The sequence below is a fragment of the Simochromis diagramma genome, unplaced genomic scaffold (genome assembly GCF_900408965.1).
Source record: "Simochromis diagramma unplaced genomic scaffold, fSimDia1.1 OVJJ01000776.1, whole genome shotgun sequence".
Classification (NCBI taxonomy): domain Eukaryota; kingdom Metazoa; phylum Chordata; class Actinopteri; order Cichliformes; family Cichlidae; genus Simochromis; species Simochromis diagramma.
The window spans coordinates 651,658-677,347 of NW_024387296.1; the positions used below are offsets into that span (position 1 = coordinate 651,658).

Below are 25,690 nucleotides of genomic sequence, written 5' to 3' on the forward strand. Positions count from 1 at the left end.
ACACAAACTCATCTCTCTTTGATATATCTGCTCACTTTCTGTTTGATGCCAGTACCATGCTTTAGTAAAGTTTGAGCAACATACAACTGGAGTGTGTATAAAGTTTAAAAACAACAAACAAGCAAAAACAATCTTTTGGGAGATCTCACAAGTATTGATAGAATTTAGATTCTTCGTGTTTGAACTCTGTCAGTACAGGGTTTTGGACCATGATCATCACTTTCTATCTTAAAACCAGCCCTGAGGGACGCTGGTTTAACTCAATGCATTAGCAGATGACAATGTGCCACATGGTTTGAAAGCAGCACTCATGTCTTCCCCTCTGTCCCCCCCTGATTTCCTGTCCATCTCTACTTACTATCCAATGAAGGCAAAAAGCCAAAAAAAACCAAAAAAAAAGCAGTGGGCGCTGACCTATATTAACTAAATATATGTAAAATATCCTCTACTTTTGAATAACACAGTAAAGTCATGTGTCCACTGTGCAGCTGTGTTGATATAATGAGTGAATGATTTGATCTTTTCACTGCCTGCTGTGTTTCCTCGACTCCTGAGCAAAGATAAAGAGTCAGTTCAGACCTGCAGTTGGTCCTCGTGGTGTTTGAACTTGAATTCAGCCTGATTTGTTTTTCATGTCTTCTCCTCCATCATCAGTTATCAGGAGAGCAGACAGTCAAAGTACAAGAATTCAAACAAACACAGAGATTCTACTTACAGAGCAGACACAGCACAGATGTTTCCTTCATCGTCCTTCTCACTCATTTGAGCTTTTTTTCATTTCTGTCACTGACACCAAGTAAAGCCCGCCCTCTTCCTCTGAAGAGGAAGAGGGCGGGCTTTATGTTCACCTCAAATCAACCTGAGTGTAATTTCTCTTTAGTTCTGTGCTCACTCTTAGTGCAAAGACAGTGGTGAACAAATACATTCTAAAAACTAATGCAAGTGATAAAACTATTTGTCCTCGAAAGAGGACAAAGGTCACTCTTTTGAGGATGCCAACATTCACATTTTGGACAGAGAGGACAGATGGTTTGAAAGAGGAGTGAAAGAAGCCATTTACGTCCACTGTGAGCGACCATCAGAGGCGGGGGTTTACGACACCAACTCTCTGCCATCTATAATCCAGTTTTGAGATCCCTTCCCAGACGCCTTAACGCCCACTCACATCCTGGGCCATCTGACCTCAGGAAATCACATGATAGGGTGGGGCCAGGTTTCACAATGAGCTCACCCGAAACCCTGGCTGATTGGGACCCGCACCCAGTTTCACACCTTGGCTCATGTGATTAGGTGGAGGATCATCAGGGGGTCCTTTGTCCCTCTTTGGGGGAAACTCCCACTGGGTTTGAATCTGGGACTCTCCACCATTTGACCTTAGAACTGAAGAAGCTTCTCGCATGTGAGGTGAAACGTCTTCAAGCAACTTAAAGAAGTCCAGACGCTTTTCTTTCCAAGCTGCTTTGACTACAATGACCTGGATGACTGAGAACCTTCACAGACAAAACTATTTAAACATATAATTTATAAACCAGTGAGGTGTCTGTGACGTTTCTAGGTTTATACAAAAAACAAAAACAAACTTGAATAATAAAATGTCTTCTGTTCTCAGTGATCTGTTGTTTGGTTGATGAACAAATCCATGTCCATGTAGTTACGTCCCCTCAGTGAGAGAGGCAGATATGAGCTGAAACACAGGAATCAAACCAGGGACGCTGCTGTTATGGAGCTGAACTGGAACCATTCAGACACTGAGGCCCTCTGAACACATTTTAATTACAGCTGTGCAGAGACACACTGATGACTGACTGGAACACTATGATTCACATTTGACATTAACGCCATCCTCACACATGGTTTATATATGACCACTAGAGGGAGATGTTGGACTTTAAGCAGATCATCAACAATACTGCACTCAGTCAAACCATTTTATGTCATTTTATGTTTTTCTGCCTGTATTTGATTGTTTACCTGTTTGAATTAAAACCAAGACTGATCTTTTTTTTTCTTCTTTCTTTTGTGGGCAGACGTGCTGTTTATACAGTCTGTTCAACACTATTGCAGCAACTGAGATTAAAGATGTGCTTATAGAGTCGTGAGTCTGTACAGTCCAGTATCACAGTCATATTTCAATCAGAAGATAACAAGTAAAGATGATGGAACAAGATGAAAAAAAAAACATCTAAAAATGTTTAAATTAAAAACCAGCACTGTTTACATTATTGCTATTTTCTCATCTCATATTCATTATAATACTGACTGTGTTATTGCTCTCTTCATGCAAAACTGTACTTTCAGTATTGATTTCAAATTAAAAGCCCTCACGTGTCTCTCAACATTTTTGTTTTTGTCAGGCTTCATCTTTTCCTCCTGCCTGTCAGCTACATTATCAACATTCGCTGTCCTGTATATCAGCGGTCCTCAACCTTTTTTGCGCCGCGGACCAGTTTATGCCCGACAATATTTTCACGGACCGGCCTTTAAGGTGTCGCGGATAAATACAACAAAATAAAACTAGTACCGGTACCGAAAAAAGAAGATTTATTCATAACACACGTGAAAAGACCCAGGAAAACCGAGTAAACGATAAAAACGATAACAAAATAACGCTGAAAACCGATAAAAACCCTGAAAACCATACATTTCACACTTGAGCCTCAACTCTCGCGGCCCGGTACCAAACGACTCACGGACCAGTACCGGTCCGAGGCCCGGGGGTTGGGGACCGCTGCTGTATATTCACTATCCCTCCTCAGCACTAAATCATCTACATCTTCTCAGTCTTATCTCTCTAACTTTTCCCTACTGTTCATCCTGCGTTGTCACCTTGATGTACTCTTCCACCTGCTCTCTACTCTCACATATACTATAGATCACAGTATTGCCTGCAAACACAGCAGTCCATGGAGACTCCTGCACATTAACACTGCAAACAAGAAATTCTCCACACATAATCACTTTGGGACTTCAACATGTTATGATGGAGTGCATACACATTAAATGCTTTGTCAGTATACCACATACCACATAGAAAATTTGAGTCATGGACCATATAGACCAATCCACTGGTACAGGTCATACAACAGATTTGAGAGCATTCAACATAGAAAGAGTGACTACCGGGAGAAGATCACTGGATTAGTGGCAGTATCTTCACATTTACTTAAATACCAAAAACAGTCACTAAATTGCTATCACCCCGGTGGCACAGTTATGACAACTAGGACATAAAAGTTTGAGAGCTTTTGATTCATAGGAGTTATGATGTCAGGAGGAAATCTCATTTTCCAGAGAAGTGTGTGATACACTGATTTTATCTTGACATTGATTATTTATAACACATCGTTAAGCAATAAAACAATCACATGGACAGAAGTGAATTGGTTCTTACAGTGGCTTGCAAAAGTATTCGGCCCCCTTGAACTTTTCTACATTTTGTCACATTACAGCCACAAACATGAATCAATGTTATTGGAATTCTACGTGAAAGACCAACACAAAGTGGTGTACACGAGAGAAGTGGAACGAAAATCATACATGATTCCAAACAGTTTTTACAAATAAATAACTGCAAATTGGGGTGTGTGTAATTATTCAGCCCCCTGAGTCAATACTTTGTAGAACCACCTTTTGCTGCAGTTACAGCTGCCAGTCTTTTAGGGTCTGTCTCTACCAGCTTTGCACATCTACAGACTGAAATTCTTGCCCATTCTTCTTTGCAAAACAGCTCCAGCTCAGTCAGATTAGATGGACAGCATTTGTGAACAGCAGTTTTCTGATCTTGCCACAGATTCTGGATTGGATTTAGGTCTGGACTTTGACTGGGCCGTTCTAACACATGGATATGTTTTGTTTTTGTCACGGTTCTGGGTCAGTTTCGACCCAGTATTTTGAGTTCTTTATGTTTTGGTTTATTTTGCATGTTGGAGTGCTTTGGGGTTGTCTGGTGTTTTGATTATTTGTGATATATTATATTACTGTGATTCTGGTTTAGGGTTTTTGTTCGCAGGTTTTGTGTTCTCATGTTTTGTGCGAGTTTAGTTCTGTGTCCTGTCTGCGTCCTCGTGTAGTGATCTCTTGTTTCCTGTTTTATTGTGAAGGTCTGCGTCTCATGTGAGTGTGTTCAGTTTTACCTCTGTCTCGTCTTGTTGATTACTCCCAGCTGTGTCCCCCACCTGTGTGTAATCTCCCTGTGTTTCTCTGTGTGTATTTAAGTCGCGTCTTCTGTCTTTGTAGTTGCTGGTCTGTCTGTGTATCCACTCTGCTTCATCTGTGTGTTTCCCTGCTGTCTACTGTCATCCGCCTCTGCTCGCCGGCGTTCATGTTCTGGTTCCTGCTCTGTAGTTTAGTTGTTTCCAGTATAGTTTAGTTTCTCTCCGTTTGCCATTTTTCCCCCTGTGCCGTGTATTTCAATAAACCACCTTCTCACCTTTACAAAGTGCCTGCATTTGGATCCAACTTCATTATCTCCACACGGCTCATCTCACTCGCCGTGACAGTTTTAAACCGTTCCATTGTTGCCCTGGCTTTATGTTTAGGGTTGTTGTCCTGCTGGAAGGTGAACCTCTGCCCCAGTCTCAAGTCTTTTGCAGACTCCAAGAGGTTTTCTTCCAAGATTGCCCTGTATTTGGCTCCATCCATCTTCCCATCAACTCTGACCAGCTTCCCTGTCCCTGCTGAAGAGAAGCACCCCCAGAGCATGATGCTGCCACCACCATATTTGACAGTGGGAATGGTGTGTTCAGAGTGATGTGCAGTGTTAGTTTTCCGCCACACATAGCGTTTTGCATTTTGGCCAAAAAGTTCCATTTTGGTCTCATCTGACCAGAGCACCTTCTTCCACATGTTTGCTGTGTCCCCCACATGGCTTGTGGCAAACTGCAAACGGGACTTCTTATGGTTTTCTGCTAACAATGGCTTTCTTCTTGCCACTCTTCCATAAAGGCCAACTTTGTGCAGTGCACGACTAATAGTTGTCCTATGGACAGATTCCCCCACCTGAGCTGTAGATCTCTGCAGCTCGTCCAGAGTCACCATGGGCCTCTTGGCTGCATTTCTGATCAGCGCTCTCCTTGTTCAGCCTGTGAGTTCGGCCTGTGAGTTTAGGCGGACGGCCTTGTCTTGGTAAGATTGCAGTTGTGCCATACTCCTTCCATTTCTGAATGATCGCTTGAACAGTGCTCCGTGGGATGTTCAAGGCTTGGGAAATCTTTTTGTAGCCTAAGCCTGCTTTAAATTTCTCAATAACTTTATCCCTGACCTGTCTGGTGTGTTCTTTGGACTTCATGGCGTTGTTGCTCCCAATATTCTCTTAGACAACCTCTGAAAATTTGATAACTTTATTTAGAAAAGTTGAGGTTTTTCAGCATACTGCCCTGAGAAGCAGCTAGCTAAGCTCTCATTTGGTGGGTAGTTCAGAAAGCCATGTGACCAAAATACATGCTAAACATACCGCATTCATTTTAACTGTACTTAGTTCATGACAATACACATAACGGGTACAAGGTCGCTTCTGTGTGTGGGGGTAACTTTTGCCATATTTTTATGATAGTTTTATGTTTCCTTATTCAAAGACCAATTTCATGAACATCAACTGTTAAAGTAAAAGACTGAAATGATAATATACTTATAATCATATATTTTACTGAACTAGAGGAAAGTGAAGAAGAACTATTTCAGAGAGACTGTACTGTGTATTAAGTCTTTTTTTATTATTTTATGTGTTTGTAGGGTGTAATGGTGGCAGTATGTGATCAAGGCATGGATAAGTGTCTGGGCATAGAGCGACTGATTTTACAAAGGAAGCTAAAACTACACTGTATCTGGAAAATTGTGCAAAATTGTGTTTGAGTGAGAGGGAAATCTGTGTGCAATAGTTTAGTTTAAAAGTGATGTATGAATGTGCTTTGGTTAGAAATATTGGAGAAGAACTACTATGAATAAAGTTTAGCCTTTTTGAAAATGTCCACTGTGTAAGTTAACAGACTTAACAATATGACAGCTTTATCAATAAGATACAGAAGAACCTGATATATTTATATATGTCATAAAATTTGCTTTTAAAAGAAAGTTTTAGGTTATATCTCAGATTTTTTTCTTTCTTTAATGATGCCCATCAGAGAAACATAAAGTACAGATGTCACAAAACTTTTGACCTTCCTACCGAACACAAAGGTCTGAAGGATCTTCCAGGAGAAGTAAATTATCCTCTATACCGTGAACCCAGGATTAATCCTGAAGTTACCTGGATAAAACAAAATCCTGTTTCTGGCCTCAGATCATCAGTGAGCTGTTTTTGGTTCTCATTTATCACTTTATATGAGATTTTAAATTATGTATCATACCTGAATGCAAACACGTTTAAAGGAATTGATTTGAAACTTGAGTTTTGGAGTTTCTACTAAGTTCCAGTCTAGTCTAGTTCTAGTCTTGGTTAGAATGTCGCTAAAATGCAAAAAGACTGACCCAAATTGGTTTAATGGTCATCTGGTAGATGTTAAGCAGTGAAACTGCTCTGATGTAATACCCAGAATAACCAATAGATGGTGGATTTGAAATATGAGCCATGGTAGGTGGAGGTTCATGAGATCTGGTCAGGATGGAAGTCCAACCTGACTCAAATGTTCATGAGAGTATAGTTTCAGACACACAAAAGGACAGAAAAAACGCATCTGTCCATTCGCTTCCACTTATCCTTTTCAGGGTAACAGGAGGCTCTGGAGCCTATCCCAGCTGTCATAGGGCAAGAGGCAGGGTACATGCCAGAGTGTCGCAGGGGTAATACTCAGAGAAAGCCAACCATTCGCTCTCATATTCACACCTATGGGCAACATAGGCTACGTTCACACTGCAGGCGAAAGCGCATCAAATCCGATTTTTTTGACCCTATGTGACCCATATCCGATCTTGGTATAACAGTGTGAACGGCACAAATCCGATATTTTCAAATCCGATCTGGGTCACTTTCGTATGTGGTCCTGAATCCGATACATATCTGATGTTTTAGAAAGCGACTGCTGTTTGAACCGTCATGTCGCATTAAATCCGTCTTTTACGTCACTGACACAAGACAGACGCCAATTATCAGCGCCGGAGAAGACATCGTGAACGCTTCCTGGCCATCCGCTGAAACTGCTGGGAAGACAACGTTGGAGAAACGTGAACATTTTATTTGTTCTGCATAATCTGCAGATTCTCACAGAAATCTGCAGCTATCCTTTGAAGCACCGCTCGTCTCAAACAGCAATAAGGATCATTATTAGGTTATCTACATAATTATGTAAATAACAAAATAACTTAAAGCAAAAATTGGGAAACGTGAAGTCCGAAGTCTTTATATTAAGTGCCATCAGTCAAACAATACTGTTTGCTCTGGGTCTAAACAGAGCGTGTTGTGTGTGACATTTTCTTTTGCGCATGCGGGCCGCTTTGAGCGTTCACACTAGAGAGCGTTTGCTGTCGCATTTTATTTGTAGTGTGAACGAGCAGACAAAAAAATCGGATTTGATCAAGAAATCGGAATTGAGCATTAAGACCTGCAGTGTGAACGTAGCCTTAGATTGAGCAATTAATCTATCCCCACTAACTGCATGTCTTTGGACTGTGGGAGAAAGCTGGAGTATCCGAGCAGAAGCAACACAGAAAGACCCCAGCCTGATGGTGGAATTGAACTTAGGACCTTTTTGCTGTGTGGTAACAGTGATAACCACTGTGCCACCTTTTATTTCAAAACTTCTAATTAAAAATCATTAGACACAAAAAAAAATTTCATGTTTAAATACTGGACATTTTCGTATTTAAACTTTATGAAGCATAAAATTTTTTACCATGTCAGCTGATATGTTTTGGTTTCTGAGTGTCCAAGGACATAACATGTTTCAGACACCACATCCTGTATTGAAGTTGTATTGAACAATGTCACTGCTGTTGTTAGCCTGCAGTTTGCTGTTTCTTTCCTGACTATCGCATGTCCGCCATTACCTGCCAAAACCAGAAGTGACATCGTATTCTGTGGGAAACGTATTTTTTTTTCCCCTAAAGGCATTTATAAAGATATGCTGTTGTTGTTTTTTTTAGATTAATCTCCAAACATTGATTCTGTTCATCTGGATGTAGCCAAATGTGGTTATCCCAGCTGGACTTTTGTCAAAGCTGGGACGGCGCCTAAAGAAAGCTCCAGCCGATCCAGGAGAGAAGGACAACAACTGCCTAAGCAAAAACCCGTAGTGATCCCATATGTGTCAGGAGTATCGGAAAGCTGAGATGCATTTTTTCTAAACACCGGGTCTCTGTGGCTTTTAAACCCCAAAACACGCTGGTCCACCCCAAGGATCGGGTCCCCCAACACAAACAGAGTAACATAGTGTACACCAGTGGCGTGCACAGACATTTTGGGGGGCAAGTGCTCCAGGGGGAAAAAAGGGCACTTTTTGCATATGTGGAAAACCAGCCACACATTAGCAGAAAACCACTGTTTCTGGAATGATCTCCCCTCAGTTTTTGGGTAAGGTATATCAGGCTGACATGGGCCCACATTGCAGCACATTGAAACGTATCTGTCATTGCGCTTTATTTTAAATGTATGGATGTGTGTTGGATCTGTTGGGTATTGTAAAGCTGCTAACTTTGACATTATGTGATCGATCTGTTCTTCCTCATTGTGGTCTTCAGAGAGCACTACATCAGTGTCTGTAGGCCTAACTGAACCTGTTGCTGCATTGGTCGCGGCTTCATCTGTTTCTATATCTCCCTCTTCTGCTATGCTGGTAGATGGCATAGAGCTGCTTCCCTGCTGTGACTGACTACAATGGAACAATAATAATAATAGTAGTATTATTATTTATCATAATAATAAGCTTAAACAGATAGTTTTAATAATAACCCATACTGCAAGTCTTGTAACATAGAAATAACTTTCGTAGGTACAAAATAATAGTTAGCTCAATGCCTGCTGATTAAGTTCATTAAAAACTAAGTGTGAACAGCTTTTAAGATTTTCCAATAGAATTAACTGCAAGGAGCAGGTTACATTAAAACATTAAAATAGAACCTGACTCTGCCCTTGACTCTGACCTTTCATCTTCATTTTCCTTTGCTTTCATCCAGGAGAGCAGAGAACTGCTTCCCTGGGCTGCCTGTTGTAGATCCCTTTCTTTCTCCTTTCTCAGCCTCTCTTTCCTAGGCATTATGCTTGCTGAAATTAGTAAATAAATAGACCAAAATGTATGAGAACGAATAAGACTGACTGTGGTCATTACAAGAACAGGGCAGAATGGTCGTTTTCACAGGCAATTGGGAACTGCCTATTTTTCCTTTAGCAAATTAATGTGTTAATGTTGCCAATATGTTACACCAAAAAAAATTAACATGTCTAACCAGTGCTTCTCAAAACTTTTAACATGCACCACCCCCAACACCGTACCCTTCAAACTACCAATAACAACGTCACTGTTCTGTCACAATCAGGTCACAACACAGTGCGTAAATGTCTGCGAGCATCGCTGAGTCACAACCAGTTAGGCTAAAGACTGCATCTTTAGACAGTAGGACGGTGTTCTAACTTTCTCACAGGAGACACCTACTAAAGACAGTCAAAGACATTAATTTCAATCTTACCAAAGTAGGACAGTAGTTGACGTTAGTTATGGAAAGGCTAATCCACAAAAACGGAGAAACGTCCATAATTCTATTATTCATAATCATGTCAAGGTTTTAGGTTTTTCTGCAGTTCCATCTCTAAAAAGTGTGATGTCTTCCCGTCACTGACTTCAGTTTGAAAACTTTGTATTTATTCACAGATTTCCGTGAGATCATCCTAAAATTTGTAACGAAAAATGGGCTCAAAAGAGCCCTCTGCCTAACGGCATGTAGCCTATAGCATAACGTGATATTTTCAATAGTGTATGCAAAAAGGTCGGAATTGATGGAGAGTGGGGTTGCCTAAATGGTTTAGGTTACATTTTAAATGTGTCGTTTTTTTGTTTATCCATATGGATGGATGGAGGGGGCAAGCTGGCAAAGTTTGTCATGTGCAGTTTCTGACAGGCTACTTCACAACAAAACAATTGCAGGTTGGTCTTAGAGGGCAAACAGAATAATTTCACTCGATTCATGGGTTACCTGACTGGTTGGGAAGGGAAAGAGCTGCCGTGTTGTCTGCCGTGGCTTCCAGTCGCTATAGTTAGCCTACTATGCCTACTCCAAGTAGTCCTATGTCATGCCGCTGCTACACGCCTCACAACAAATGAATTGCAAGCGTGTTCACGTGACACGGTGACAGTGAAAAAGCGACAGGGTTCGAGTGTCTTTGAAGAAGGGGCACAAATCAAGCCATTATTTTCACACCTTTTTAAATCGCGCAGCTTTTAAAAAAATCACGTCTTTCAAAAGGGCACTTTTTTGGACTGAGGGCAAAAGGACAAGTGCTTCAGCACCACCTCGTCTCTATCTGTGCACGCCAGTGGTGTACACTGTTAAGTGCCAAGAGGATTGCCAGGATTTATACATCGGGGAAACCAAACAACCTCTGGCGAAGCGGATGGCACAACACAGAAGAGCTACCTCGTCAGGCCAGGACTCTGCAGTCTGTTTACACCTACAGGCCAGTGGACACTCTTTCAATGATGAGGATGTACACATCCTGGACAGGGAGGAACGCTGGTTTGAGCGCGGAGTCAAAGAGGCCATTTACGTGAAAAGGGAAAGACCATCTCGGAATCGAGGAGGGGACCTAAGGATACATCTTCTGCCATCTTACATTGCTGTGATTGCACCCACTCCCCAACTCTCTGTGAATGGTACTCATGGCCATTGATCAGTGGTTGTTGATCAATCGTCCAGAATTAACTTTTGGAGTAAAGTTTATTAATACTGCAAAGATAACAGACGACAGGCTTGGGAATATTAGTCAACAAGCACAAATAACATACTAATGGCACTGAGGTTACTACACATAAAATATACAAACATGTTTATAAAACCTTTTTTTGATCTGGCAAGAAAAAATACACTCTTAAAATGGCAGTTAAAATATGTGTTTTTCTAAATAGTTTGTCTAATTTGGTGTGAAAAAGACAAAACTGACAGGTTTGTAGCATAAACCTATCAGTTTTGTTTTATTTGTTTGTCATTATTTGTTTGTTTTTCAGTTTATTTTATTCGCTGGAACGTTAAGGACAATTTACTACACAGCAAAAGCAAAACACAAGTAGGCAAAGTTCTTTGTAATACTCATGAATGAGGGAGGCCTGCCTGGAGCCAAGTGTCGTTCCACCCACTTAACCTCCGTCAGACTCTCCTCCGCTCCCCTGTAACACTGCTCTTTTATTGTGGTTACATGAATATGCATAGGTTCATTAACATATGACGTTTCATATAGGTACAAATGTGGACAAAGAATACTGTGTAAGTGTGTGTGTGTGTGTGTGTGGGGGGGGGGGGGGGGTTCAGAGTGTGACCCCATAAAGACTACGTTTATCCTACCACAAAACAATAAGAGAAGGTACGACCTCTCCCATGCTCCCAGGATGTGGGTGTGAGTGCCAGAACACTCTGGAATGCACACGAAGTCTTTGCAGACTCCTAAGGATCACACATCCTATCACTACACAATCGATTATACACCTCTAAGCATATATGGTGAAATATTTCTAAGCATAAATGACAATCTACAGAGCCCTGCAGGGGACATGGGAGAAAAAAAATTAAGACGGACTTTTGCGAGATCTCGCAAAACTAACTCGGGATCTCTTAGTTGTAATATTACTCTTTCTGGGTCACAAAATACACTTTTAAGATATTTTGAGACGTGAATGTAGTTGTGTAAACGTCAGATACCTGCTCGGTTTACAAGACGTCACATATTTGCAAAAGTGCTCCGACGTTTTCGGAGATCTGACACCCACTAGCTTGTGCCTCGACCTCCCGGTTGGCTTCGAGCTGGCGGCCTCCGAAGAATGCGGCTAAAACTTTTGCTAGATCTCGCAAAAGTCCGTCTTAATTTTTTTTTCTCCCATGTCCCCTGCGGGGCTCTGCAACAATCAACAATATAAACCTGACAAAAACATAAACAAATTCTTTCAGGATGTGGATGTCCTCTGGTGTGAGGTGCTGGGGGGACCAGTTAGAGACCAGTAGCTGGACATTAGTGGTTGGACCAGAAGAGCTTGTACCAGTGACCCCCCAAAAACCCAGCACGCAGGAAAAAGGTGGCATAGCTAAAAATCTCATTCTGACCGGTTGGTCAATTGTTGCCTGTTTGGCTAGTCAAATGGATAGAATGTTTTATTTTTTTCTCCCCTCTTGCTAATTTTGACCTGTTGGTCCAATTTTGGCTAATTTCTGATTTACATAAAGCTACTCCCCTCTGGCATGTTTATGTTGTTGGCCCATTGGCCCTTGTCTGCTTGTGGCCCGTTGGCCCTTGTCTGCTTGTGGCCCGTTGGCCATTGACCGTGATTTTCAAATGGCAACTGTTATTACTAAAGAAACTTATCATATTTTGTTTTTTAGTGAAGTGGCTTTGGGCTGCAAAAGACACCGGGCGTGTGGAGGCAGTCGTTGGGCCATACAAATTGTATGACTCTTCTTTTCGCACACTGGAGGATAGTGGGTGGCTTTCTGATGAGGTAAGTGAAATCCCAGATAGCAAGGAGACATTGAACAGATGTTGATTTTCCATCTGAACCATCAGAATCGTCAGGATTGAAATGTCAACACAAAACCAATGTTGAAACAACATTGAAATACTGATGAAACCTTACACTGACATTGAAATAACATTGATTCACTGTTGTTCTGTCATCGTTGATTGTTGATCTATTTATAGTTGACAAGGTGACAACAATCACGTTGAAAAACCATCGATTTATGGTTGAGCGGGAAATTAAAGCTGCTACCACTTGGACTATTCCGCAGCACCCCTACCACATTGGTACATCCCTCCAGGTAACCATTGTCTTGTACAGTAGAGCGGGACATTAGATTTACTCTCAGCGGAATTGACCGGAGAAGGCATCAGTTCATGCAGTGCACTGGCCTGCACCACGATTAGTATAAGGTAAGAATTAGTGATGGCCAAATGAAGCTTTCCGAAGCACTGAAGCTTGTATTGAAAAACGGTTCATTACTCGAAGCTTTTCAACACAGTCCTCTCCGGTGACATCTGGTGGCGAATATTTTGAAGAGCAGCTTGAATCTGCAGAATAAAACGGACTGCTCAATCAAGAGTGGAGTTCTCTCCGATATTGGGCCACCGTTCCGTTGCTTTGAACATGTAATTGGTTTTGTTTTCTCGATTGGGGGGCTGAAAAAATGTAATGCGTATTTGCGTAATACATTTTGATCAATAAACTTTCCCTATTTAAACATGCACTATGGTGTGGCCTTTCTTTGCTCATAACTCCTTGATGTTGGTAAATACAATAAGTGAGCAATATATACATTATACATATGATAACGCACAGCACATTATGGAGTATGCCCCTGCTGTGGAGTCCTGCCTCCATCTACTTGTCATTTAATCACAGGACAGTCAGCGAAAAAAAAGAGGCAAACACAGCGCGGACCCGACGACGCACCAAAATCTGATTCTGACGTTTGTATGCAGAATCCGTAAACCTGCTCCCAGGTACTGTTTTAGCTGTATGGTGTTTGACGACATGTTGTGAGGTTCAACCTGAGATGCTGGCGTTTCAGGCATAATACATTAATTTACAAATCGACACAGGATTGTAATGAATCAATATCACTTTATTCAATTTAGCATGGATTGTAATCAGAAAGGCGATAATCAAAACCCACCCCTAATCAAGAGCTTGCAAAGTAAAAACATGATCTATGTAAGGTAGCCCTTTTGTTATTTACAGTTAAAAAGAGGATTAGTGTTACTGTGCGCTGGCTGAGTCTGTTTCTTTTCTTAGAAATAGTTCCTCCTGCCCTGGAGAAAATCCACTTGCATGGAACAGAAGAGGCTGTGGAGTGCAGGAACCACACTGCAAGCTGGTAGATATGCAGGTATTCCTGGGTCCTGCAGACTATCACCTAAAAACAATAAACAAAATGATTTTCTAAAGTGTAGCAATGTAATGTACGTATAGTGTCAAATACATTTTTGTAGTCTTCATCAGCTTTAATTCACATGGAAGTGTTCCTAAAGTCATATGCTGTAATGATATTTACATTATGAAAACATGATTTTGGACATTTCAGGTTTTTCACTTCGGCAGATAAGATGAATTGAGCAAAATCAACTCAAAATATACCCACACGCCAGAACGTCCTCTTTTCCTCGCTGGCTCCATATCTGTCAGTGGAATGATCACCTCTTCGCTATCTGTCACCATCAACACACTCCACGAATCCCGTGGATGATTCACTTCCTTATATCCGTTTGAATCAGGTACCGAAGCAGTTACGTGCGTAATGAAGCTTCGGGCGTCACTGGTCACGTGACTTTTGCCAAACGAAGCAAGCCTCGACACAGTGCTTCTGAACCAGTGTGTTGTTTTTTTCGACACACGCTCCGGAGCGTCAGCTTCAAGCGGGCCATCACTAGTAAGAATGAATGACTTGTGTTCTATTCGTTATTTCCGCGGTTGCATTTGAATAACAGTAAAAAAAAAAAAACAAACTTGTTAATGTAAAGTTTCGGATAAAATGTGGGAGCCCGAAATTGTGTCTACTTTCATCTTACAATCCGGCAACAAATAAATTGCACTTCAAACAAAGTCTATCAACAAAGAAAACATTTTCGTTTCATACTTTTCCGTTATATTCCCTTACAAAGCTAGCTTTAACGCTTCGAGGGTTCCTTTGTTCTTGCCGTCACCTCGGCGCTTGACCCAGACTTTCGCTCTGTAGTTGCTTTTTAGCATAGTACTACAAAAAATTGTAAATCTGTGATATATGATTGATAAACGTAAAGGTAACTGTATAAATGTGTTCAATGACTTTGTTCCTTTTAATGATTGGAGAGCACCCGCTTCGATTCGCACTCAATTCAAACTTTACGCTGCACGCTCACCTAACTTGCGTTTGCACCTTTTGTCCACACGTAAACTGCGTTTAGCATTTACGTGTGGACGAGGAAGACGGAGAAAACGCAGCGTCAAAGGTGTGCGCCTATTTTGACGCCACACTGTGCGCCAAGTTTTTGTCTCGGTGCCATGAATTCCTACAATGGCAGACTTAGACAAAATACTGTTAATTTTATTATCTTCAGTGTTTAAATGCTTACATATACGGGTTTGCTTGTAATTGTTGCCTATATACATTTTAAGCTATTATTTATTATTTAGTTCAATCAATAGATCAAGTTTTGTAGTGACTATGAAATATATTGTAATTATCTGTTTCCTGTTTATCCTAGACAGGGCAAAAAAGGACTCCAAATTAAAAAAAAGATAATAATGAAAGACTGGTGCATTGTGCAGTTTAGCACTGGTGGTACAGAAATAGTCCCTAGATCATGGATAAATGGGGAGAAATTGTCATGGCCTCCATATCCTCCGTGAGACACATTCAGGATCCACGCCGCAGTAAAGAGAAGAGTTCATCCTGGTGCAACATGGCTCACCTATGCACCAGTCCGACTTCTAATAAGCCATGGTGGGTATCATCTGGATTGGTGTTGTATAAATGTAACAATAACAAGTTGTTCGTGTCCTAATTTATGTCTGGCCATACATTGTGTTTGTACTTCCAGACACATTTCACGAAGCAGAACGCAGTCTTCAGAAATATCTAAGTGAACACTGTGATACGTCTGACCTTCAGTCCGAAGCTGAAACTCAGACCAGTCATAAAAGAAAGCACAAGTAAAACTTTTTTTATTTCACAAACATATCTTTGATTGCTAAGAATTTATGATCTTGTCTTTTATACATATCTGTGGTGCTTGCATACTGCAATATCACCACATAATATAGTCCAAAAAGTGGAAGCTTGTAAACTTTTTATAAATGCAAAGCCGTGTACACTTGTGCACTTCAAAAATTCCTTGTATACAGTACTTTCTTGCACATCTCCGTTTCATGTGTGTGTTGTTAGAAATCAAACTGTAACTTTAGGAAAAAATATTCCAAAAGCACATTTGTAATTACTTATGACCGTTTTCAACTTTTTTTCTTTAGACCAAATCCCCTGTACACATATAGTGACTCAGAGGATGAGCAGCCCACAAAAAAATGGTTTCCCCAGGCCCCTCGAGTGAAAATACCAGGTAATAAAATACTGTCTAGTGTCTTTGTACATATCTGTGTGTGACACAAGGAAACTTTTGACAAGTTGTCTGTATTCTTAAATACTTAAAAAAAAAAATTATCTTTTTCTGTCAGACCTGACGAGAGCTGTTAACGAACTCCGTGAGGAGGTCAGAGCCATCCGCAATACCGGCTGCAATGAATCGGTAGATGCTGGGGTACTGCCTCTGGATTTGCCCTTGCACAACATTGAGGAGCTAAACAATGCAGAGCCAGCTCTTCAATCACAAGAGGCAAATAAGGCAATGGTAAGTATATAAAGGTTATGTAACTATAAAGTGTAATAGCTGTCAGATGTGATTTAAATACATAACAACGGCCTGTTGATTAAACACACAAGCACTTGCATACACATTTAAGACATGAGACACGCTAATTCCATCTCTTAAAATGTGTCTATAGGTGAGACGCTTTGCCTTGATTGGAGCCTGACGCAGCATTTAGGGGCAAACCCTATGTCCGAGTTTGTCTTTGCACAAGCAGTGCAGAAATGGCTCCGATACGCCCCAGATCGTTTGGGTGGTGCAGGACGCACATCATGCAAAAAATTACAAACTTCTGTGAATCATATAAACGTAAATAGGAAACTGAATTCCACGTGAAAGACCAATACAAAGTGGTGCACACGTGAGAAGTGGAACAACAATCATACATGATTCCAAACAATTTTTACAAATGAATAACTGAAAAGTGGGGTGTGCCTAATTATTCAGCCCCCTGAGTCAATACTTTGTAGAACCACCTTTATCTGCAATTACAGCTGCCAGTCTTTTAGGGTCTGTCTCTACCAGCTAGAGACTGGTAGAGACATTGGTCTTTCACGTGGAATTCCAATAAAATAGATTCATGTTTGTGAATGCAATCTGACAAAATGTGGAAAAGTTCACGGGGCCCAATACTTTTGCAAGCCACTGTAGTAATTATTTTCTCATCAAATTCATAATGTTGGTTAACACACTTACACCCCCCCCCCCCCTTCTCCCTCTTCAGGTGCAGTGCGAGTTTTGTTCCAGATGGGCACATTTTGGATGTGCTCAATATGAGAGCAGCCTGGTCAAGTACCTGTGCGACAAATGTGCATAATTTGTACACGTTTCTTTTTCAGTTCTTTCTCCCTGTGTTCTGTTGGATCTATAAATGTCAAATATATGTATCTGTAAATATATTCAGTAAATATATACTGTAACTATAATGGAGTGAGTTCATTGTCAAAGTTTATATAGTCAGGTGTTCCAATCACTTCAGTGGTGACAGCTGTATAAATTAAGCACCTTGGCATGCAGACTGCTTCTACAAACAAGTGCCAAACCATGCTACTGTTGTTATTATAAAGTAGAAGCATAATTCTGATGGGAAGAATTACGTGCCAAAACATGCTACCGTTGTTATTATAAACTAGAAGCATAATTCTGATGGGAAGAATTACGTGCCAAAACATGCTACCTTTGTTATTATAAAGTAGAAGCATACTCTGACAGGAAGAATTGCGTGCCAAAACATGCTACCTTTGTTAATAAGAACAAGAAGCATAATTCTGATGGGAAGAATTACGTGCCAAAACATGCTACCTTTGTTATTATAAAGTAGAAGCATACTCTGACAGGAAGAATTGCGTGCCAAAACATGCTACCTTTGTGAATGTGACCTACAAGCACACTTTAATGGGTAAAAAAAAGTGTCAAACCGAACTGGCTTTATGAATATCAGCTACAAACATACTCTGATGGGCAAAGTTAAGTGGCAAACCGTCATACCTACTTAAATTTGTGCTGGAATTATTGTTTGGCAGCAGAAATGTGCATAAATTACATACAGTAGGACATTTTGCCAAAGTAGGGCAGTTTGTCATATGGCAGCGTAAAATTCTCCTACTGGTAGGTCGTTTTGCCAAAGTAGGATGGTTTGTCAGAACACCGGAGTCGACCAGGAAACGTCTCCCAGAGCGCGAGTCTTCTATGAAGAGCAGTTTTTCTTTGTCGCCAGCGATCGTGGCCGCTACAGCGCGCTGGCGGGGTCCATATCCCAGGGTCGGAAAAGCGCACGGCGGCAGACAGCGGCGCGCTTCGGCGCCAAAACGCTGATGGTAGAAACAGAGGTCCCGTCCGTGGTGTCGCTGTGCCGCGATCTTTGCCGTCAGCGAAGGATCGGGTACGTCGTGGCAGGTCAGCGGGGAAGTGGAAGGCGCCGCCGGCGAGGCTGGAATTGGGTCGTGATCGTGGGAAGTGCGGGTAGCCAGGAGAATACGATCCGCGTCCTCAGCCAGGGAGCGATAATCCTTCGTGCCCAGAAGCGGAGAGTTGGCGAGGCCGGCTCTCACGGCCGCCGGCAGCTGTCAGAGGAAAATGTGGGCGAAGAGGAATCCCCCGTCGTCCGGTCCGAGAAAGGATAGCATGTGCTCCATCAGTTCGAGAGCCGTACCACCACCCAGGCCTGAGAGGGAGAGGAGCTTCTCGGCTCCCTCTGCGTCGGTGAGGGCATAGCGCCGAAGAAGCAGCTCCTTAAGGGCGGCGTACTTCTCTCGGGTGGGTGGGTCCCGGAGGAGAGTCAACGACGGGTGGCTAGCGGGTCGAGAGAAGCCTCCACATGGTGATATTTCGTGTCGTCAGCCGAGATGCCACGAAGGGCGAACTGGGCCTCCACGTGCACGAACCACGACGGGGGATCGTGAAGCCAAAAGTCCGGCAGCTCGAGCGCCACAGCAAACGTAGCTGTGGCCGGAGGCAGAGGGCTGGCGGCTGCTGATGCATCCAGAGCGGAGTCGGCGCCACCATCGGACTGCAGCATGTTCGAGTCAGGGGTCACCAATGTGGAGGTAAACACAGACGACACGAGAGCTCTCGATAAACACTGCTCGTTTATTACTCATCACCACAGAACTGAACACTTTCCCTCCAAAACACAGCAACAATACTTCCTGAGAACTGGGTGTGAGTGGAGCCCTCCACTGGTCCACCACAATGTCACAATTACAGGATAATCTACTAACAGTGTGCTTTAATCTCTCTATGAAGAAGCTACTTCAGTTCAGTAAAAATCAGCTGGAGAGCAGCTGTGAAATGCTGACTCTTCGATGTGCTAAAGAACAGAAAACATTATTTCCCATCAGACCATGAGCAACAGTCAGGCATGTAACACAGTAACACTTTTATTTTTTACATATTCAGCAGAGAGTTAGCTGTGTGCACTATTAAAAAATAGGAAGCGTAATTCATTTCAGCTTCATATAAACTGTATTATGGAGGAAAAATAAGTGGGGCTCACCTCAAAACACAGCTTGAGGACTGACTGGAGAGTTTTAGGACAGTCTCTTTAGTAAATCTAGCAGCTCTTTAACATCAAAAGACGTGTTTGACCTGCTGCAGATGTTAGTAAATCTGACCCTAACTGTTCGTTCTTCTTTAAAATTCAAACTTAATAATGAAGCAATATTTTTAACAAGCTGTTCCTGTTTATATAACCTCCATAAAACAACAGGGTTAGAACACATTGTGACAAAGTAAGATGTTTGTTTTGTAGTCCATCTTCTGCACAATGTAGTTTCAACAGGCGGACATCCGGTGTCACGTTGTTACAGAGAAGCGAGTGTAAGGCTGTTCCAATTCTCAGCACCGCTCCTCTCTTTCCCTGACTTCTCAGCAGTTGTCCTCCCCACGATGACGTTTTCATCGAGGCCAAGGAAAAGAGTTTAGGAAAAGGAGATTGGCGCTACTTTTGAAATAACACTCCACGGGGTTATGTTGTGCAGCTGAGTCACGTGACCGCACAGCAACAAATCACAGCGGAGCCAGAAAAAGGGGGCGGAGCAAAGTGTGTGTGCAGAAGAGGACTCGAGCAGAGAGAGCTGCTTTTTCATGAAACGGTTGTAAAGTAGTAAACTTACTGGAACATATACCACTACCAACGTTCGGATCGATATCTGCATCGATCTGAACACCCTTGTCTCCTGGATCCTAGCTGAGATCAGCGTGAACCACGTGGGTCTCTGCTCCCTGATCTGTTTCCTGTTTTTGGAAAGAGTTCCAGCTTCATCACGGAGTTTCTCTCGGTTTGTGGGCTCGTCTAAAGGTAAGAGCTAACTTTAATGTGGGTTCAGTTTATGCTGAGTTTAGCTCTGTTGAGAATAATAGATTGCTTGGTAGACATTGGAGTTAGACAGACTGTAGAGTTTGTGATTGCTTGCAACATCATAATATGGCGGTTGTTGGGGTGAAAGAATACATAAAGAAAAATAGTCTTGGAATATGAACAAAAGGATGGGGTGCAGGGCAGGAGAACAACCAACCCCCACCCCAGGACATGAAGCCACAGGTACAAGCCTGGGGGAGCACAACCCCAGGGTGAGAGTAGTGGAAGCTTGCTGAGAAGGGGGCCAAAAGGCTTTCGATGCGCTCTGAGGTCATAGTTTTAAACACTTGATGTACTCAGCTGCATGAAGAGCACGCTTGAGTTTCTCTAACACAATTAAATAAAACCTGATGAAGGTCAAAGGTCGTCACTTGTATGTTGAACTACAAACAGTTTTTTGCAGTTTTTTGCACATAGTGTGTTATTTACCATAAAGTGATGCAGAGTTATTCATACCAGAGTAACCAGAGAGGATCATATATTTTTAAATATATAACTTTCTACAGGACTGAATATAATATCTTTATGTAAAGGTCCAGAGCCTCTGGGGAGTATCTGAGTATTTATAACATTACACAAACCAGAGGTCTCATCACAGTGTTCATGAAACGCTGGGTTTATCCATCTTCTGGGGCGGGCCTACAGAGGAGTGCTGAAGATTTCCCTGTGAGGGAGCTGCTGGTGAAGATCATGAGTCCTGCTTGATCAATGTGATGAGCTTCAGTGTTCCTGGTGTTTCTTAAATGAAGCCTCTTTCAGTGGGTCAACAGAACTTCTGGCACAGGACAGCTGTGATGAAAGAAAGGGAAGAAGTTTCTCCAAACCTCTGGACCCAGAAACCCAGCTCGGTCCTGATGGTCTCCCTCACTAGTTTCTCTCCAGGGTGAATGTAGCTGTTATACATAATACAGATTATTATTAAATGAAAAGAACACATTAGACTACACTACTGAAACCTTCTGCTGCTGTTTTTAAAGTTTCCATGTTACCAGGCTGTAGACTAGAGATTTAAACCGTTTTAGATCGATTACACTCAGTCTTAAATGTTAAAATCTCAAAGGACAGCATTATATTTTTGATATTAACAGTAACTCTGGGCCTCTGTGGAGTGTGCAGCTGATCTCATCGCTCTCTAAAAATGGATAAAAAAAAACTAAGGAGTGCTGAATCCTTCAATAACACAGACTATTAGAGTAACAGGTGAGTAGCATCGCTAACTAGCTAGCAACAAGCCTCCAACACAGTGCGTATGCTAGCGGCTAATCTAGCAAACGAATTAACAACAGAGCGACTTTAGAACTATAAGATGATAAGCTGTGTGTCTTTTCTAATAATAATAATAAGATAACCTTTATTAGTCCCACACGTGGGAAATTTGTTTTGTCACAGCAGGAAGTGGACAGTGCAAAAGTTATGAGGCAAAAATTAGAATACAATAAGAATAAATACAGTACACAACTGTACAGAATAGAATAAAATGCTATATACAGTAGAATAAAATAAAATAAATATACAATAAGATAAAAATAGAATACAAATACAAATACTATATACAACTGAGTAAAAATACAACGATGACAGAAAGGATTATTGCACTTAGTATTATTGCATATGTATGGATGTGTGTGCTTGATCAGTTAAAGTCTTTATTATGGAGTCTGACAGCAGTGGGGAGGAAAGACCTGCGGAATCTCTCCGTCCCACACCGTGGGTGCCGCAGTCTCCCACTGAAGGAGCTGCTCAGTGCTGTCACAGTGACATGGTTGTATTTACCTTAATTAAACGAGTTGTCAGTCGTGGTAAACCAGCAAAAAACTTGAGCCACAGGTGCTACGTAAAAAGTGTAGGGGGCGTGTTTGCGGTCATGTCCAGCGGGTGTGTGGGCGGGAGTGTTACACAGTCGCTCCACCTCAAGTCATTCCCGCGCAGACTCTGGCTCCAAATTTGCAAGATGGCAGCCTCCACAAACGGGATATTTTGGCTTCATTTTTGCATAATGGGAGGAGGCGGTGTCGCGTCGTCCATCTTTTATACAGTCATTGATTGCAACATGGCAAATTGAACCTCCCCCACCCTCATTCAGATCTGGACTTTGGAACTATTTTGGTCTTCATGTGACATATGACTCTGAAGGTATGCGCGTCATGGACAAAAGTAAAACAGTATGTCGGATGTGCCACGCAATGCTCAATTACATGGGTGGAAACTACTGCGTTAGCGCAGTTTGCTCGTTAACGTGTTGACGCCGTCCAGCCCCACGCACGGGGTGATCCGCGGTAGCTCGTTAACGGAGATTTGCCGTGTTGTGGCGTTAACGTCATTTCAGATTAACGCTGACAGCACTAGGGGGAACACAACGAATATGCCTGCACATTTACGCCGACATCATCCTAGTGCAAAGACAAGTGGAAGCAGACAAAAACAACAAGCACACATGCTACAAACTTTACCCGAGTCATTTAGACAGCCGTTAGCACATGATTCTCCTTATGGGGACCTGACATGTTTAATATGCTGCTGAGAGTATAGCCCAGAAGAAGCGTATAGTATAGCTTTTATTTTGGAAAGAGCCATTTCTCTGTAATGAACTCTCTTTTCCAAAGATGAGTGATTTCTCGATCAGATTTATTTTTTATTACTTTATTGTTTCAGCAACATTAAATTTAAAAACTGTACTTTTGATTTAAAATATATATTTATAATTTTAATAAACGACAAATTAAAAATGCATGAACATTTTTTTGTATCGAAAAAATATCGAACCGTGACACCAAAGTATCAAACCGAACTATGAATTTTCTGTATCGTTGCACCCCTAATATATGTGTTGTATGTATGTGTATATATGTGTATGTGTATATATACATATGTATGTGTGTGTGTGTGTGTATATATACACTCAACAAAAATATAAACGCAACACCTTTGTTACTGCTCCCATTCCCCATGGGATGGACGTAGAGACCTAAAATTCATTCCAGATACACAATATAACCATCCCTCCCAAACAGTGGTCACAAATCAGTCCAAATGTGTGGTAGTGGGCACATCTGCTATATTGAGATAATCCATCCCACCTCACAGGTGTGCCACATCAGGATGCTGATCTGACATCATGAGTAGTGCACAGGTGTACCTCAGACTGCCCACAACAAAAGGCCACCCTGGAATGTGCAGTTTTTTGCGCTATTGGGGGTCTGCGGACCCAGAACCGGTCAGTATCTGGTGTGACCACCATTTGCCTCATGCAGTGCAACACATCGTCGCATGTCGTCTATCAGATTGTCAATTGTGGCCTGTGGAATGTTGGTCCACTCCACTTCAATGGCTGTGCGAGGTTGTTGGATATTCGTGGGAACTGGTACACGCTGTCGTATACGCCGGTCAAGCACATCCCGAACATGCTCAATGGGTGACATGTCCGGTGAGTATGCTGGCCATGCAAGAACTGGGACATTCTCAGCTGCCATCTGCCCTGAACAATGTGAACCATGATTCATCCGTGAAGCGCACACCTCTCCAACGTGCCAGACGCCATCGAATGTGAGCATTTGCCCACACAAGTCTGTTACGGCGACGAGCTGAAGTCAGGTCAAGACCCCGATGAGGATGACAGGCATGCAGTTGAGCGTCCCTGAGACGGTTTCTGACAGTTTGTGCAGAAATTGTTTGGTTGTGCAAACCAATTGTTCCAGCAGCTGTCTGGGTGGCTGGTCTCAGACGATCTTGGAGGTGAACCTGCTGGATGTGGAGGTCTGCGGTTGTGAGGCCGGTTGGATGTGCTGCCATATTCTCTGAAACGCCTGTGGAGACGGCTTATGGTTGAGAAATGAACATTCAATGCACGGGCGACAGATCTGGTTGACATTCCTGCTGTCAGCATGCCAATTGCACGCTCCCTCATTGCTTGTGGCATCTTTGGCATTTTGCTGTGAGACAAAACTGCACATTCCAGGGTGGCCTTTTGTTGTGGGCAGTCTGAGGTACACCTGTGCACTACTCATGATGTCAGATCAGCATCCTGATGTGGCACACCTGTGAGGTGGGATGGATTATCTCAATATAGCAGATGTGCCCACTACCACACATTTGGACTGATTTGTGACCACTGTTTGGGAGGGATGGTTATATTGTGTATCTGGAATGAATTTTAGGTCTCTACGTCCATCCCATGGGGAATGGGAGCAGTAACAAAGGTGTTGCGTTTGTATTTTTGTTGAGTGTACTTCTTTTTTGCTGAGTAACAGGAGACGAGTCTGGTGGTGCAGCAGAGGAACAATTTCAGCCATTTGGACTCAGCTCAGCCACTACAGTGGAAACAATGTCTTCAACACAAAAGGTGAGAAAAGTATTAGAGTTTTCTGTTAAGAGCAGCTTCCATCCTGGGCTCCTCCACATATACAGAATCTACATTCAAAATCAGAAACCACAGAAGTCACAAGAAAATACAAAGATCATATTTTATCTACACACATTGAAACAACAATATCATCAGTTCAAATCACTTTGAATTTTTTATGAAATAAAAGATTTTCTCTGCTGATCAATATTTCCTAATGTCATTTTAATTATACCTCTCATTGTGTCACATTATTGTAATGTGACACCATCACCAGAAGGTGGTGGTAACACACCAACAAGGTGTTTGTTGACATGTTTGATTCCACCAATGGAGGGAGTTTCAGTTTGTTCCAGGACTGCATTTCACTCACTGCCTCTGTTTCTATCTCTGTCACTGCAGGACCAACATGGAGCAAGAAGTCAGTGCTCTCAGGAGGCCGACAAACCTCACAGAAGAAAGGGAGAGAAATCCTACAGCTGTGATGAGTGTGGAAAGTCTTTTACCCAGGCTGGAAGCTTAAAAAGACACCAAGTCATCCACAGTGGAGTTAAACCTTACAGCTGTGACTTGTGTGGAAAATCTTTTGTGCAGGCTGGAAACTTAAAAAAACACCATGTCGTCCACAGTGGAGTTAAATCTTACAGCTGTGAGTTGTGTGGAAAGTCTTTTACCCGGGCTGAAGGCTTAAAAAAACACCAAGTCATCCACAGTGGAGTTAAACCTTACAGCTGTGACTTGTGTGGAAAATCTTTTGTGCAGGCTGGAAACTTAAAACTCCACAGAATCATCCACAGTGGATTTAAACCTTACAGCTGTGACTTGTGTGGAAAGTCTTTTGCCCGGGCTCGAGGCTTAAAAACACACCAACTCATCCACAGTGGAGTTAAACCTTACAGCTGTGACTTGTGTGGAAAATCTTTTCTGCAGGCTGGAAACTTACAACTCCACAGAATCATCCACAGTG

At 42.2% G+C, this 25,690-nt stretch overlaps 3 long non-coding RNA genes across 5 annotated transcripts; all 3 read left to right on the plus strand.

The window, feature by feature from the left end:
- The first annotated feature begins 8,381 nt into the window (after window positions 1-8,381).
- LOC120716506 lies at window positions 8,382-10,366 on the plus strand. The gene is made up of 2 exons (XR_005691956.1): window positions 8,382-9,465; window positions 9,913-10,366. It is a non-coding gene; the product is annotated as an uncharacterized LOC120716506 (long non-coding RNA).
- A 1,868-nt stretch (window positions 10,367-12,234) lies between these two features.
- LOC120716485 lies at window positions 12,235-16,890 on the plus strand. Of its 3 annotated transcripts, none has more exons than XR_005691934.1 (6): window positions 12,235-13,057; window positions 15,368-15,606; window positions 15,704-15,815; window positions 16,131-16,219; window positions 16,335-16,507; window positions 16,662-16,890. It is a non-coding gene; the product is annotated as an uncharacterized LOC120716485 (long non-coding RNA). The 3 variants fall into 3 exon arrangements; XR_005691935.1 differs by lacking the exon at window positions 12,235-13,057 and adding an exon at window positions 13,920-14,553; XR_005691933.1 differs by lacking the exon at window positions 12,235-13,057 and having other exon boundaries at window positions 14,665-15,606; window positions 16,662-16,881.
- A 3,161-nt stretch (window positions 16,891-20,051) lies between these two features.
- Window positions 20,052-25,176, plus strand: LOC120716487. Its single transcript, XR_005691937.1, has 3 exons — window positions 20,052-20,324; window positions 24,632-24,723; window positions 25,126-25,176. It is a non-coding gene; the product is annotated as an uncharacterized LOC120716487 (long non-coding RNA).
- Window positions 25,177-25,690: the final 514 nt, after the last annotated feature.